The following is an 18,356-nucleotide window of genomic DNA, read 5'->3' on the forward strand; positions in this document are numbered from 1 at the left end:
CTCCATTCAAATAACAAAGAGAGATGAAATAAGGATGTTGATCATTTTTGAAGGTGAGTGATAGGTATGTGGATTTTTATAATTCTCTCTCTACTTTTAAATATGTTTGAAATTTTCCAGAGTCAAAGATTAAAAACATAAATAAGCAAAGGCCTCTTTTTGCCAGAATTCTTTATAAATATTGGGGACTTATTTTTTTTATTTTTTCGGTATGCCGGCCTCTCAGTGTTGTGGCCTCTCCCGTTGAGGAGCACAGGCTCCGACGCGCAGGCTCAGTGGCCATGGTTCACGGGCCCAGCTGTTCCGCGGCATGTGGGATCTTCCCGGACCAGGGCACGAACCCGTGTCCCCTGAATCGGCAGGCGGACTCTCAACCAATACGCCACCAGGGAAACCCAATATTGGGGACTTACTAAAGAATGAACTATGAGTGTGAAATTCATCAACAAAATAACATAGCATTCTCTTAATGTCTGGTGAATTCAAATAAAGGTACAGATAATTCAAAACTTAAAGTAGACTTATCTTTGTTCACAAGACAATGTAAATGAGCAAAGTACAAGGAGTTAGTAAAATAATAGTTTATTCACAAGCCACATGATTTGAGAACTGTGATGAGGAGGACTGTTGAGTCCAAAGTCAGAAGCCATTATTGCCACAAGCAGTATGCCCCTTCTCTTAAAATAAATAAATAAATAAATAAAGTTGGCATTACACAGCCATCTGCTCACATCCCACGCTGTTTACCTGGCTGTTTGCTCTGCTTGTCAGAATAGCATTTGGATATTCCCACCATGGCATGAGGGTCAGGCTACCCACCTGGTGCTAGTGACCCCAGGGTTATTTTTCTTCTGCAGCTAATTTTTTTTTAGCTCATATCAGCTTGGGACTTAGAGAATTCAGCTGTCCAGTCTCGGCATCTCAGCCAGTCACCTGCTCAGGGAGGCATCCCTTCTGTGTCCCAAGTCCAACTCTATGTTCTTGCCAATTTAGAACTGACAGTACAAAATGTTGATTTGCATGTTACTCATAAATAACTTGGCCATGACATGTAATGTTTACCGACCTGCATCAGCATTTTCCTTACATCAGCCTGACTTGAAAGGGCTAAAACTGATTCAGCTATGCAAGATTTTATTGTTGTTATAGTTGTTATTGTTTCTGTTTATTTGGCTATTTCTTTTTTGGTGGGATGAACACTAATGGATATTGTCTAAGATAATGTACATTAAATTTAATCCCATGCTTTTCTAAGTCTTATTAAAATGAATACCCATGGGTTTCTTTGCCAATTCAATTCCATGAGACTGCACTGAATACCTCATACATGCCAAACTTGGGACTCGGTGTATGGGAATACAAAGATCATTAAGACATGATCTCTTTCTTGAGAGGCTTACAGTTAATCTTCTCGGGGTTAGATTGATGGTGGGACATGGTGGATAACAGCCATGTAAACAAATAACTGTGGTAGAAAATGATAAATACATACCAGGAATAGTGTAGGTGATATACAAATAAACAACACTTAGAAGTATCAATGTATTATAAGCCTATGACTTACAAAGGCAAATGATGTGAAAAGAAAAAATGCCCCAAAGTTTCAGGAGTCACATGTTATTCTCATAAATACATCTGAATAAAAAGTTAAAGCTGCAATGTATAACGTGGTAGCCACTGGCCACCTGTGTCTATTTAAATTTGAATTAATTAAAACTACATAAAACAAAAAGATCAGTTCTTTATTGGTCATTAGCCGTATTTGAAGTGCTTAATGTGGTTACTGGTTACTGTATTGAATGGCACAGGCACAGGGCATTTCCATCATTACAGAAAGTCCTATTGGACAGTACTTATTTACAGTGCCATGGTCTATAGCAGTCCCTCTCACTTTAATGTGCAAATGAATTCCCTGGGTATCTTGTTTACATGTTAATTCTGGTCAGAAGGTCTGGGATAGGGTCTGAGATCCTGCACTGTTAATAAGCTCCTGGATGATACTGATGTTGCTGGTCCATAGACCATACTTTGTGTAGCAAAGGTCTATACTATTCTATTAACACTAATAAAGAAGTAATGTTTCAAAGGTTTTTTCCCCCTAGTTACCTCTGTTAATTGAAGCTAGGGAAAAGTTAAATGATTACTATATTTTTAATAGAAAGAGTTTTTCCTCTCAAAATCTTTGATGTTACATTCTACAATTTAATCATATCCATAATAAGGTCATTTTAAAGACTTTAGCACTGAAACATAAAGTATAACAAAAATATCTTTAACTATGCACAACCCATTTCCTTCCCCCTCTGATTCTTGGCATTCATGAATCTATAAAAAAAACCCAAACAAATCTCAAATCAGTTTTAAATTGAGTTGAAATTCATTTACCCACCTTAAATATAATTCTAATGTATTTAACTACTGCTCTAATAATGCCACATGCAGTTTTCTCCTTTGATTACTTCATTTCAAAGTTTTACTTTTCTCAAAATATTTTTTCCTAGTTATTAGAATTATAAGGGATTTCACAAGAAAAAGTAATTTCAACTTAAATAAGAGACTCATTCTTGTTCCTAAAAATAGGGCTGCTATTATTATTTAGGAAGGAATGAGAAATGAAAATAGCCCTAATTCCTTGGTACTAACAGAATGTGTGCCACTTCTATTTCTGCTCCCATTCACTGGCTCTTTAAATTCAACGAAGACACACCATTCCAATGTCAGTTCAAAATATCCATTTCCCCAAAACAGATCAGGGATAGTATCAGTTCTCTCTTCAGTATTTCAGTTCTGGCATGGCTCTCTGGAAAGCTCTTAATTACGTTTTGATGTTGCACATTGCTTATCAGTGTGGCTTCTAATCTCACGCTAAAATCAAACACATCAAAGTAAAACAAAACAAACAAAAAAAACCTGGGTTCTTTTCATACTTCTTTTATTTGGGGAGTGATAAGACATTTAAGTCTTCCAAAATCTCTTGGAGACATTGAAGTTTCCTGAAATTGTGCCTTAATGACCTGACTATTAATTTAAATAATCCATGTAATATAATATGTGCCCAAGTAAAATAGTTTTACCAACCAAAGAGTCACAGGTAACTTATAAAGCCATATTATGTGTTTCCCATCTCTACTGAAATGATCAAGATTAAAAAGTTAACAGAAGCAGGAAGCTTGTTTCCTACTAACAAACTGAAAATATAATCCATTAGTCACTCTTTTCAAATTGCTACCTGATTACTTAGAATCTTTCCAACTCTATAATTTACTGATTTAGATAGACTACCATGAAGAGGAAAGAGCGAGTTGTTTACAGGATAGAGCCAATTATGGCTAGACTGGGGAAGGTTAGGGTTAAACCCTTAAAGAGACAAGAGATGCTTGAGGTGGTCCAGAGAGCATTGTTGTTATCTGGTCTTCTCATCTGGTTAAGCTTGAAACCATCCTGCTCTTTGGTTTTCTTTAAGCTATCTACGTTAGAAGAAGCTGTGGACCAAACTTCCTATTTTATATTTGCCCATCTGCAGCCATTCACGAAGAGTTCCATTTCATTTGTTTCTCACTTTAATCAACAGGCCATTTTAGCATGAAAATAATGATGAAAAGGGATAAAGCGAAGCAAAGGTGTAAAGAAAAATAGAGACCAGAGGTGGCTGGGAAGCAAGCAAGAAAACAAACAAACAAAAACTCTGGAAGAGTTTACCTTTACAAGGGAAAAAAGCCAGAATGAAGATAAGGGAAAGGTGACCTATTAAATTAGGTTTCCTGAGTAGTCTGCTCTTTGATCTTGGAAATAGGTAGGAGACAAGGTCTGAGATAAGTAGGATTCCCTTTTCTAGCTGTGTTTCCTTGCTGTTATTTTAATCTATATTAATCTTTTTGTGGAACAGAAATAACTCTTGAAAGAGTATAATTTTCAAAATGATGGACTGTGATTTACGAGGTAGAGAGATGCTCTGTCAAGTTGACTGACTCACTAAAGGAGGTAACTGTTCTTTACAATACATTGTTATCAGAAAACTGAACAGAAGTCAATACAATGTCTATTTCTTCAAGCCCTCAGTAAATGCAATAAAATGTTTTCCTTCTCCTTCAGTGAATGACCAAGTTTGACAACCAGATAAAACAGAACAACTGTGGATCAGAAAGTAGGATTTCCAGTATGACCCAATAATTTTTATATTAAGGGTGCCTGTGAGCTACATTAATATTGATGATTCAGGGATTACAGGTGTACTTTTTTCTCAAGAGTATGCCAGCTAGTGGGATTAATAGCTGTTTTTCCTTATGCAAGTAGGTATCTGCATACACACTTTGATTTGAAGGGTTTCTCAGGTTTCCACCTATCCAACATTCGTTTTCTATTTATCTGTCAAGGTGCTACTGTACTTCACTACTTTAGGAATTCAATGATTAAAAAAAAACAAAACCAGATTACTTAGAAGGCAAAGGAGAGAGGCTCTTCATAGATAGAATGAGACAGCCAAGATATTTGGCTAAGATCCTGAAGCCAAAATTTGTGCTTTGAGGAAGATAATGAAAGAGTGGGTGAAAATCTCCCTCTTTATTATTAGCAAAGGCTTTTAACCCAAACTCCCATATGAAGATAGCTAGGTTAGATCACTCGAGAGACTTGGTTTAGATTGACTGCTATTTGTTTGTTTTAAAGTCATTAATTTTTCCCTGACAGACCTGGATGGTGATTTCTTTTCCTTGGTGATAATCTGAATCCTGTACAGCTTTCTCAAAACAGGAAGCCCCTCCCAAGTAGGAAGTAGCCCTAGTCCAATTTACCTTACCTTACCCAAAGTGTGTAAAACAAATCTAATTAGTAAAGCTGCTATGAACACTCATGTATAAACATTTTTGTGGGCATTTATTTTAACTTATTTAGATGAATACCTAGAAAAGGAGCTGCTGGATCATATAGTAAGCATACATGCAACTTTGTAAGATACTGCCGAACTATTTTCTAGAGTGGTCGTACTGTCTAAGTAGCCCCACCAGCAGTGTAGAGAGTTCCAATTGCCCCACACCTTCAACAACATTTGTTATACTAAGTGATAGTTGGCAACATATGAATGGTTATTCTATATTAATATAATGAATTAATATAATTTCTATATTAATATAACAAATACTACTCAGCAACAAAAAGGGATAATCCACTGCAACAAAACAACATGAATGTATCTAAAAAACATCCTGCTAAGTGAGAAAAGTGAGACACAAATCATAGTACATGACTCTGTATTTTTGAAGTTTTAGATAAAGGCAGAACTAATCTATAGAGACCAGAAGCTTATCAATGGTTGCCTGAGGTGCAAGGTATGGGGTGGTGGTGGGGCCATGACTGGGAAGGGCACAAGGGAACTTGTGTTTGGGTTGATAGAAATATTCTATAGCTTGAATGAGATGACAGTTACATAGGTATACACCTATGTCAAAATTTACCAAATTGTATGGTATTTAAATGGGCATATTCATTTTATTATATACATAGTACCTCTCAATAAAGTTTATTAAAAAATGTAAGGAAAATCAATCTAGATTTGAAAGTTAAAGAAGGGGAGGAGCCAGAGAAAGGTGAATCCAAAAAGACCAGTGTCCAAAAAAAAGCTTCACCCTGTAGCAGAGTGGCCCCAAAGACTCTTGAACTCCTCCTGCTCCTGGAATGTGGTGTGGGGAGTGAGGCCAAAGCTCTCACTGGAAGCCAAGTCTGTCAGTATCAGTTGACAAGATAGGTGTCTGGCTACTAAGGTAGGAAAGGATCTATGAAGAACAGGAGGGAAATCTCTAAAATCCACTTCCTCTGGTTCACACATTGGCTTTGTCTGAACCTAGTGGTATTAACCTCTCCCATTGGCTTTGTTTCTTTGTTCTCTTTGGTTTTAAATATTTGAAAAGTTACATACTTGGATTCATATGCTATTTGCATCCTTTTTAAAATTTTTTTTTATTTTTTTGCGGTACGCGGGCCTCTCACTGTTGTGGCCTCTCCCGTTGCGGAGCACAGGCTCCAGACGCGCAGGCCCAGCGGCCATGGCTCACGTGCCCAGGCACTCTGCAGTATGTGGGATCTTCCCGGACCAGGGCACGAACCTGTGTCCCCTGCATCGGCAGGCGGACTCTCAACCACTGTGCCACCAGGGAAGCCCTGTTTGCATCCTTTTGATGGATTTCCTTAACCAGTCTCTCTCCTTGGTCCTGGTTTTTGTGTACAATTTCCCAACTTTGTCTTTTGGGATATGATAACAGATCTTTGAAAACCTTTCTGCCACTGGTATATTCAAATATCCAATTTATTTGCGTGCCTAATAATGCAAATCTAGTAATATTCTTTTTTACTATGATTCATGACATAAAAATTAAGTCAGAGGGATTTTATAGTTATAGTCTTGGAATCATTTTTTTGGTATCAGCTAGGAAATACTGAGAAGCAAGTATTTAGTTGTATACTTTTCAGAAATACCCTTTCAGAAATAAATCTTAATTGACTGTGGTACAAAGACAGAGTTAAGCAGATTTATATTTATTTTATCAGAAAATAAATATAAAATATTGGCTGTATATTTATATCTAAAGAATACTGTTTTTCTGTGTCATTTGTGACCTATTTACTCAAACCACATGTGTACATGTGTATAAATATTCTTTTTGCATATATTTTTATATGGACACATTTTCAACATAACATTATTTGGACTTGTCATTATTTTCCAATGTGACTGGAAAGTTACTTTAAGAGGAAAATACCATTGACCTTTGTTTTTCTACTTCAGATTTTTAATTTTTCCTTGCATGATATTCAGGCTTCATAAGTGATGAAGTTAAAGAATTATTTTAGTGTCAAACTTCCTGCATTCAATGAGTTTTAAATATAAAATATCTAATTATAAAAACTCTGTATTTAATGATGCTATGTTCAGACAAAATTGTAAGATTTATAAAAAATACTTTTACCAGTTCTCAGAGTTTCCTTAAATGATATATAAACACCAAGTGATTATATTTTATTATTTATCAATTATTTACTAAATAAGATGGTATTTCTTCCTCCCTCCCTCCCTCCCTCCCTCCCTTCCTTCCTTCATCTCTTTTTTAAATTTCAAACCAGTGAGAGTAACACCTAATTTAAATAGTAAGTCGATGTTTTGGAAACTATAAAATAAAGTTTTCTTCTTAGTCTACTTCCTGTTTTCTAATAAATTTAATTTTAGTCCTACCCTGCTGATAAGGCATTTATTATGACACATCTAGACTACCTGACAGAAATACAATTTCTTTCCAGGCTCTTTTACATTATTTTTGCTCATCTAAGTAGCCTGAAAAAGACAGTGTAATTTAGAGAAACTTGCTAAAGTTCCTCTTTTGATGGCTTCTCCTTTTATTAGAAATGTGCTGAATCAACTTAATAGTCATTCTGGAGAAAGGTACCATGTACAATGTCAACATCAGCCTGCACAAAGGGAAAAAAACCTCTGAATGTTGAGATATTAATTAGCAAATATAGAACTAAAAGTAATAGATGTAGTTAAACACTCCTTTTGTTATATCAGTCCAATGCAGGCATTACCAGAGAACAAATGTAAGGACTACCAAATACTTCTCCATTTAAATGACGTTGTTAAGCAAATTGATTGACATTGCTGATATTTGTACCTAAATATCATTATGCAAATGATTTTAAGATTATTAAATGTAATAATAATAATATTTTAAAAGGTATAATCTGAGTTTTTGCCACACTAGCTAGATTATTTAAAGCTAGTGTTGTCCTATTTAGGTTAAAGGAGACCCTCAACTACTCCTCATTATTTTTCCCTCCGAATTGTGCCATGTTTCTTTGATATCTACAAGTTGCATTGAATGTTTTTGTCAGAGCTGGTGTTGACACACTGTCCTATGATCTGTAATGAATCCAGGGCTGGTGCTGGTGGGGCTCAAAGGGTGCTGTATCCATGGATAAATACCAACAGGGTCAACCTTATCTAAAAATGTAAAGAAGGTATACATAAGATGGAAGGAAAATTACAAATCATGCATTCAAAGCCCTAATTTATGTGAAAATAGATTAAGAAGCTGGTACAGGTCACAGAGCAAATTAGTGGCAGAACTGAGATTGGAGTCTAGGGCTCATGAAGGTCTGCTGCCCTGATGGAAAAGTTTTTTATTTAGCCCTTACCATCTCTCATGCTGTTACTGACTGTCGTATGCTCTGTTCAACACCCATTTCTCGATGACCTGCTCCAAATGACTTGTTAGAAAATATCACTTGGCTATAGTAATTCACAAAATTCTAAGGAGATCTGAGAGCTTCCTGAACACTCCCCAGGAATAGGGAGCTCACTCTCTGACACACAACTGGATAAAATCTGAGACAATGTAACAAAGATCTTCTAGTGGACCTTGAATCCACATCCTTATGATTCCCACCTGTCCATTGCCCTTCTCAAAGTCTCCTAGAGTAACACAGCTCAACAGCCCTTCCAATATTTTCAAACTTGGATCATGTTTTTCTCTATTTCAGAATTCATCTCTCCAGATCTATTAAAAGTTATTCATGCAATAGTGTCCATATATCCTTCATCATCCTCACTGCATTCCCCTGGATGTGCTTAATTGCTAATGTTGAACCTCTCACAATTGATTTTATTATAATAATAATAATTTCAAAGACAGACTTTAATCCAATTAGCTTATAAAAGTTTGCATGTGAATAAATATCCCATATAATCTAAATGAGATGATTCTGAGCAGAAATTTTGATGACCCTTTTTTTCTAGTCCTATCAATTTGTTCTCACAAAACCAACCTAGTAGAAGACTTAAAGAAAAAAAGGGGGAAATGGTATATTTTTCTCTTCTCTATACAAATACAACTCAATCTTGATGATTGCTTTCTGCTGAACTTATTTTATGTACATATTATTTAATATTTTGAGCTTTGTAGGGACACTGAAAGAGAAAGAAGAATAACATAAAAACCTGCAGCCAGAAATGAAGAAAACTCTGTATCAACTGTCTTTGTGTAGGAGATGGAAGAACAAGAACCTACCACCTAGGCATTCTGTTCAGCTACCTTGATCACTGTAAATAAGGATATAAGAATTGAGTCAACATCTTGGAAGTCAGATTTCCTGAAGTTACGTTTTATTTTTTGGTTCTCAACTACCTTAAGAAAACTTATCTAGATGGTGTACATTAGATTATTTATAACGGATTAGCCAGGCAACAGTTTAGAAGTAGCTGTCATTGTCATCACGTGTGTGTGGGTTGACATTCCAGGTGGCAAATCTGGGCGAATGTACTATCTCAGTGTTTTGGACAACAAATCATGTAAATTATTACTTGTTAAAGAAGTATGTGTGCTCTGAGTGTTATAATTGGACTGTAAAGCACATCTTCATGTTCTCTCCATTTATGAAGTATATTTTAATTTCTGGTTCTAAGTGGAAGAAAATAAATGTATCAATGATATGATTTTTGCATGTGCTTCAGTATTTAATGTGATTTAAAATTAAATAGTAGAATATATTGTGTTTTTTAAAGTTTTATTGCCTCCATTTAACGGATACGATTTAGGCATGAGTCATTTAAATTAGTCTTTGCATAATTTTTAATTAGCTCAACTTTCTCTAATTATTACATCAGCTGAAGTTCTCATTAAAGTCTTCCTGTTCCTTATCTCTGAAGGGCAGTGTCATAATGAGGGTGAAGGACACTTAGAGGACTAAGGAGATAGTAATTTATAATTTAATGTGACAAGCTGACATTTCATTTATTATGATGAAACCATTTTTGGTAAAGAGGATAAGTCATATTTTAAACATACATGTATTAGTAAGTACAATTGTAAATATTTCAATGAATACAATTATAACTTGTGTATATTCCCAAATTCTTTAGCGTTGTGTGAGGGATACTCTTCCTTTAGTATTCAACTAAAATCCCTAAGTCTCCATCCTGTATAATCATGACAGAAGTCCAATGATCTAAGTGCTGTATTTTATGAAGTATGAGGGGCATAGCTGCTCACATTTTGATATCACTGAAGTAGGATGCACCCTATAGTCAATGTAATCTTTCAATCATTGTCAACCAGGCAACAATTATGAAATAGCTATCACTGTCATCACATGTGTGACTTTGTAGATATTCCTGGTGGCAAAACTGGCTAATGTAACATCTCAACATTCTGAACACTTGAATGTAAGGAAAATTTAAGGAAGAAATATGGTATCTGTTTGTTGTACAAAATCTTTCTCATGAATCCCACAACAAGATTAGAAAAGCACTAGCTTCAAAACTAGCATCATTGGCTTGGAAGAAAATATCAGAATCAATAGTAGAGCACTCTTTGAAGATATGTTGCCTTACCAAGAAAGTGTTGGAAAGACCAAGATATCAATGACTGGGTCAAAAAGTGACTCAAAGAGTCAGACTTAGAAAGCAGAGTCAGATATAAAGAAGCTTTAGAACTATTTTATTCATTTTATTTTCTTATATTTTTATTTTTATGTATGTGCAAGAGTGATATGTGATAAAAGTCTATGTTTAGGTAAATCTAAAAGGGCTCTTTCCTTAAGTAGAAAATAAAAATGTAAGTTATAAGAAAACATTATATGATAATTTAACTGGCAGAAATTTTTCTTTCACTGTGACACATAAAATAACAGTGCACCTTAAAATAATGGCACCTTAGAGTCAAAGAACATAATTCTAGAAACTTCCAGGGAGTCATCATATGCTCTACCATTTAGTACTGACTGTTGCTTGTCATCTTTCTGATGATACGAGACTTCACACAAATCATAGGGCCACTTCTCAAGGTTTGCGCCTATTATAACAGCAGTTTGCCTTATGAGGAGCCACAAAGCAGAGTTGACATTAAGTTATCTTTACTGGAATCTTTTGGATGTGAGGGGAAAAAATGTAATGCCACAACAGCAAATTTTCACCTGGAATATTTGATAGCACTGTGTTTAGAGTACTTTTCCCTGATCCTCCACAGAGAGATCCTTTTTATATTTCTCCTTGGTCTTGCTTCTCTCTATTGTTGCAAGAAACAGCTTGCCTCGCTAAAAAGGGAATACCCTTAGCCAATATTGAAACCCCACTGATGTCTAAGAAACTTGCCGAGTTTTCTCCCAGTTAAAAATAAAGGTGGGCTTTCACATTATTATGGAGAGTAGCTAATTTTCTCATTGACTCAAATTTCTCCCTTCTAGAATGGCATTTTTGCTTTACTATTTCATGACTAAAAATCCTATTAAAATGTCTCTTTGTAACGTGTGTGCATGTTTTCCACAACCAAAGAACAGTATACTCTTAAAGATATATTCTGCTTCTATTACTAAAACAATAGAGAAAAACATGAGGCAGCCTGTTAAAATAGCAGCTTGTTCCTGATACATAAAAAATTCACTGGAAGAAAATATAAAAACAAAAAAAACCCACTAAAATTTCAGAGACCACCCTGATGATTTGAATTTTGATGCTATATTTGCTCTAAAAGCTTAATAACACAAATGAATGGGTTTTAATAGACACTGATATCCTCTGAAACCACAAGAGAGTGAGACAGATTTACAAATAGGGATTGGTGAGACTTGAGCATAAATTCTACTTCCAAAGTCTCCAGAATGGAATTAACTAAAGTTAGGCAAAGTCACCAATTTTTCAATGTGATCTATAAATACTGCAAATGAAAAACAAAATAAGAGCTACAAAGTAGAGCAGTAGTTTTCAAACTTTAGAGACATCAATTTCACCCAAGGAGCTTGTTAAAAACTGGAGAGTTCTAACTCCTAGCCTCTAATTATTCTAAATTAGTAGGTCCGTGGAAGGTCTAGAAATTTACATTTTTGTCACGAAAACATCAGGTGATTCTGATGCAAGAGTTCAAGGCATCACATTAAGGAAGAAAAAAACCGCTATAAAGCCTGTATTTCAAATAGGAAAAAAAAAAGAACCCAATAACATGTTACAATAATATGCCCAAATGGTTTGGACCATTTGCCCACATATCTGCATACATAGTCTAACAATTAGCAGATTTATGATAAAAATAATTTACAATGATTTCAAGCATCTAATAGACAAATTATTCCTTAATATTTAATGATCTTCAGAGAGAAAAAAATCTTAGTATGATAATTTAATTACATTACTTGTAAAAATATCAGTTATTTAAAATATGTACACAGAACATCACAGTCTTGGTCTTGCACACTGTATTTGGTGTTCAGTGTAAACTAAATTTCAATAAATTTTATCATTATACGTCAGCTCCCTCACACAAGCACATGCCCCAGATAACAGCCTCAGAGTCACAAGCAAATGCAGGTTCCTGAGTGACTTCCCTAACAGCCCTTGTGATCACCAGCCTCCCCTGTGCACCCCTTAGGAAAGACCTCTGTAGCGCTTACCAGCACCCTGCTTTTTTGGTTGGAATTGACCAATTCATCAGAAGGCCATGAACCTCAAAGCATTCTACTCTCGGACCCTAAGACATGTGCCCCAGGTTCTACCCTCTGTCTGCACTCTGCTTTGACCTCCCAATGTGGCCCCTTGAAACATGCCGTGTACTTCCTCCAGGACCTGTGAGGAATAGAATGCTCTATTTGAATTTCTCTTGCGGTCTGTTGTTGAACCTCCACTCACCATATGGCACCCTGTGCTCCATTTAACAAGTGTTAATTTTAAAAAGTCAGACACAAGGCAAAGGTTTTACCATTTTAGAAATCTTCCAGAATATACTCTTGAATAAGTACAAATTTACCTTAATCTCCTCCACTACATGTATTTATACTGTAATCACTAAACTTCATCTCTCTGAGGGTCAATAAATTTTCCTTAACATATGACTTGAATACTGTGGTCTCTGTTTGATACTGGAAACATTATATGATTAGGAGTTGAACCAATTGAAAGTATAATGCTCTTGATAATTAATATTTTATCTTTTCCCAAAAGTATTATTTAATAATATTATTACTTTGGATCAGAATTAAAGCAAAGGTAGGATGCATGACATTTAAAATTTCCTTCCAAGCTAATGATTTATGAATATTAAAGAAATTTACTATTTTTATGATGCAGTTGAATGTAAATAACTTTATCCTTAAAACATAAATAAATAAATAAATAAAACAAATATTTTCTCCCTTTTATATTTAGGTCCAATTCATGTTTGTTCCATTGCTCCCAAACTCCTTGGGGTTGTTTCAAGGTTGTAAGAGGAGACTTGTTGATGGATGCACAATGTAATTATACTGTAGCCAAGCACCTGCCCTCCCACTGCCTGAAAAGCAGAGGAGGAAGGCCAAGAATATGCGTAAGAGAATTCAACTCATCACTATTCATGTACCTAGAAATATAAAGTTCCAGATATATAGCATGATAGAGCTCATGCAAATTGATAGCTGTAACAGGGCTACAAAAAAAAAGCACCGGAATGCATATCCTTTCTAAGGAGGGTCTCTTCATGCCCACACCCAGCCCCTCAACGCCCACTACTTAATCTTAAGCCTTGATTTTGCTGATTTGATGTATACGGAACAGAGAACATTGAGAGAACACTAGAGCTGTAATTGCTTTACATTGGGAAAGGCATGGAGGTATCACTGAGGAAGAGAAGGGAGTGAGAAGGTGGGAGGACAGGCATCAAAAAGTGGGTGGAGCAGAAAGAGTACCCTTGACTCTAAGCGTGAGAGGAAGAGAGCAAAAAAGAAGAAATTTTGGAGTTGCCAAGTGAAATGGAATTTGAGTGGAGAGAAATGTATAAAGCATACTTTGTGAAATTTTGACCTGTATTTTTTAATTCTCCTTTTCGTTTTTTCTTTATTAAGAAATTTCAGTGAAGACTTCTTACTGAAGATAGAAATATTTTCCAATACTTTGTAATTTGGTTTGTGATTTTTAAAAATGCAATGAAAAGGGACTTGAAGCAAGATAATACGACCCAGATATTTTCAAGTTATATGAGAAACAGGTATTATTTAAGTAAAATTTCAGATAATACAAAACCCAAGTCAGGAAATTGTTCTTCCATCAGAAGTGCAAATCTAATGAATATAATCATTAGGGAGGGGACTTGCCCTGTAGGTGGATTCTGAGTTCCGGGTAATCAGTTTGTCTGAGATTCCAAACCTACTAATTATTTAGAGATGAACTTAGAAAAGAGAAAGAGGAAAGAATGAGGAAGGGGTGTGTGTGTGTGTGTGTGTGTGTGTGTGTGTGTGTGTGTGTGTGTGTGTGCTCACACCTAAAAGGCTTCCTCTCTGGTTAGTCAAGTGTGACTATTCAGACTGCCAGTAGGTCTCCTCACAGTGCTCAGAGCTACTGCCTTGAATCACTGAACTGTTGAGATAGACTGGCATGTAATGAATACATGGAAACTTACATTTAAGCCTTCACAGGTTATACACATTAAAAGGATGTAAAGTTTGTTTCAGAGTTTCTCCTGCAAGGCATTACTCGTATTTATCAAATGTTATTTCCTTAACACCCCAATCAAAACAAAGAGAAGCACGCAAAACTAAACAGATTAACATGCCCTATTTTCTAAATTTCCTTTAAATATTTCTCATAACACAAGTAACACATATTCATTGTGCAAAATAAAAAATTCCAAGTAAGAAAAAAATCAACCAAAATATTCATAGCTGCTCTTAATATTTTGATATATACAAAACTTACATAAACATTAATATTTTGTTTCCTTAAAATTTTCCATTTCATATGTTATCTAATTTGCAGGCATACAGTTGTTCACAGTATTCCTTTATAATTCCTTTTATTTCTTAAGGTCAATAGTGAGGTCCTTTCATTTCTGATTTTATTAATTTAATTTTTTTCTTTTTTTCTTGGTTAGTATAATTTCTATTAATTTCATTTGGTTCACTGAATCTTATTGCTGTAGTGTTCCAAGTGCTACAAAGCCCATCTTTTAATTTTCAACTATTATACTTTTCACTTCTAGAATTTTCTTTCTGGTTCTTTTGTAGTTTTCATTTATGTGCTCAATTCCATATCTGTTTATCCATCTGTTCTATTAAGTCATTAAACATGTTTATAATAGTAGGCTTTTTAAAAACTGAAGTATAGTTGACTTACAATATTATATTAGTTTCAGGTGTACAACACAGTGATTTGATATTTTATAGATTATACACTATACAAAGTTATTATACAATATCGACTATATTGTCTGTGATGAACATTACATGCCTGTGACTTTATTTTATAACTGGTAGTTTGTACCTTTTAATTCCATTCACATACTTTGCCCCTACTCCTACCCCCTCCCCTCTGGCAACTACTAGTTTGTTCTTTGTATCTGTGAGTCTGTTTCTGTTTTGTTATATTTATTCTTTGTTTTGTTTTTTTAGATTCTACATTTAAGTGAAAGCATAAGCACTTGTCTTCCTCTGCCTGACTTACTTCACTAAGCATAGTACCCTACAGATCCACCCATGTTGTCACAAATGGCAAGACTGCATTCTTTATTATGGCTGAGGAATACTCTACTGTATTTGTAATATATACCACATATTCTTTATCCATTCATCTGCTGGTGGGCACTTAGGTTACTTCCATATCTTGGCTATTGTACTGCTATGAACACTGGGGTGCATATATCTTTTGAAATTAGTGTTTTCTTTTTTTCGGATAAACACTGAGGAGTAGAAGTGCTAGATGGTATGGTAATTATATTTTTAATTTTTTGAGAAATCTCCATGTTGTTTTCTATAATGGCTATAATTTACACTCCCAAAAACAGTGCATGAGGGTTTATTTTTCTCCACATCCTCGCCAACACTTGTTATTTCTTGTATTTTGGATGACAGCCATTCTGACAGGTGTGAGGGGATACTTCATTGTGGTTTTGATTTGCATTTTCCTGATGGTTAGTGATGTTGAGCATACTCTCATGTGCCTGTTGGCCATCTGTATATCTTCTTCGGGAAAATGCCTATTCAGGTCCTCTGACCATTTTTAATCAGATATTTACCCCGTATCAGACATATCATTTGCAAATATCTTCTCCCATTCAGGAGGCAGGCTTTTCATTTTATTGATGATTTCCTTCACTGTGAAAAAGGTTTTTTGTTTGGTGTGGTCCCATTTGTTTATTTTTCTCTTGTCCTTGCTGAGGAAAGAGATCAAAAAAATATTAAGACTGATGTCAGGGCTTCCCTGGTGGTGCAGTGGTTGAGAATCTGCCTGCCAATGCAGGGGGCACGGGTTCGAGCCCTGGTCTGGGAAGATCCCACATGCCGCGGAGCAACTGGGCCCGTGAGCCACAACTACTGAGCCTGTGCGTCTGGAGCCTGTGCTCCACAACAGGAGAGGCCGCAATAGTGAGAGGCCCGCACACTGCGATGAAGAGTGGCCCCCACTTGCTGCAACTAGAGAAAGCCCTTGCACAGAAACGAACACCCGACATAGCCAAAAATAAATAAATAATAATTAAAAAAAATAAAAAGACTGATGTCAAGGAGCTACCACCTGTTTTCTTTTAGAAGTTTTAAGTCTTACATTTAAGCCTTTAATCCACTTTGAGTTTATTTTTTCATATGGTGTGAGAAAATGTTCTAGTTTCTTTGTTTTACATGTAGCCGTCCAGTTTTCCCAACACCACTTATTGAAGAGACTGTCATTTCTCCATTGTATATTTTTGCCCCCTTTGTTGTAGAATAATTGACCATATGTGTGTCGGTTTATTTCTGGGCTCTCTATTCTGTTCCATTGATGTATGTGTCTGTTTTTGTGCCAGTACCATATTGTTTTGATGAATGTAGTTTTGTAGTATAGTCGAAGTCAGGGAGCATGATACCTCCAGCTCCGTTCTTTCTCAAATAGTTTTGGCTATTTGGGGTCTTTTGTGTTTCCATAAAAAATTTTAAATTATTTGTTCTAGCTCCATGAAAAATGTTTTTGGTATTTTGATAGGGATTGCATTGAATCTGTAGATGACATTGAGAAGTATGGACATTTTAACAATATTAATTCTTCCAATCCATGAACATGAAATACTTTTCCATTTATTTGTGTTGTCTTTGTTTAATCAATGTCTTATATTTTTCAGAGTACAGATCTTTCATCTCCTTGATTAAATTTATTCCTAGGGGTTTTTTCTTGACTTGACTGTAAATGAGATTATTTTCTTGATTTCTTTAAATGAGATTATTTTCTTGATTTCTTTGTGACTGTCCATTATTGCTATATAGAAATGTAACTGATTTCTGTGTATTAATTTTGATTCCTGAAAATGTAGTGAATTTATTTATTAGTTCCAATAGTGTTTTGAGTGAGTTTTCTATAGATAGTATCACGTCATCTGCAAATAATGACAGTTTACTTCTTTTCTTCCAATTTGGATGCTCTTTATCATTATTTTTTCATCTGATTGCCATGGCTAGGACTTCTAACACTCTGTTGAATAAAAGTGGTGAGAGTGGTGGCCGTATCTTTTTCCTGATTTTGGAGGTAAAGCTTTTAGTTTTTCACCATTCAGTATGATGTTAATTGTGGGTCTGTCATAAATGGGATTTATTATGTTGAGGTACTGTTCCCTCTGTAACAACTTTGTTGAGAGTTTCAATCATGAATGAATGATGAATTTTATCAAATGCTTTTTCTGTATCTATTGAGATAACCATGTGATTTTTATCCTTAGTTTTGTAAATGTGGTGTATCATGTTGATTGATTTGTGGATATTAAACAACTCTTGCAGCCTTGGAATAAAGCCCACTTGATCATGGTATATGATCCTTTTAATGTATTATTGTATTTGGTTTGCTAATATTTTGTTGGGGATTTTTGCATCTATGTTCATCAGGGATATTGGCTTGTAATTTTCTTAAATTGTAGTGTTTTTGTCTGGTTTTAGCATCAGGGTAATGCTGTCCTTGTAGAATCAGTTTGGAGGTGTTCCCTCTTCTTCAATATTTTGGAATAGTTTGAGAAGAACAAGTATTAACTCTTCTCTAAATATTTGGTAGAATTCCTCTGTGAAGCTATCTGGTCCTGGACTTTCATTTGGTGGGAGATTTTTTGGTCAGTGATTCAATTCATTACTAGTAATTAGTCTGTTCAGACTTCTTATTTCCTCCTGATTCAATCTGAGAAGATTGTATGTTTCTAGGAATTTATCCATTTCTTCTAAATTGTTCAATTTGTTGGCCTATAATTGTTCACAGTATTTTCTTAGAATAGTTTATATTTCTGTGATATCAGAATGAGAAGTTGTAACTTTTCTTTCATTTCTAATTTTATTTATTTTGTCCCCTCTCTCTGTCTCCTTTTTCCTTGATGAAGTTGGCCAAAGGTTTACCAATTGATCTTTAAAAC

This window comes from Phocoena sinus, chromosome 9, assembly GCF_008692025.1.
Source record: "Phocoena sinus isolate mPhoSin1 chromosome 9, mPhoSin1.pri, whole genome shotgun sequence".
NCBI classification, from domain to species: Eukaryota; Metazoa; Chordata; class Mammalia; order Artiodactyla; family Phocoenidae; genus Phocoena; species Phocoena sinus.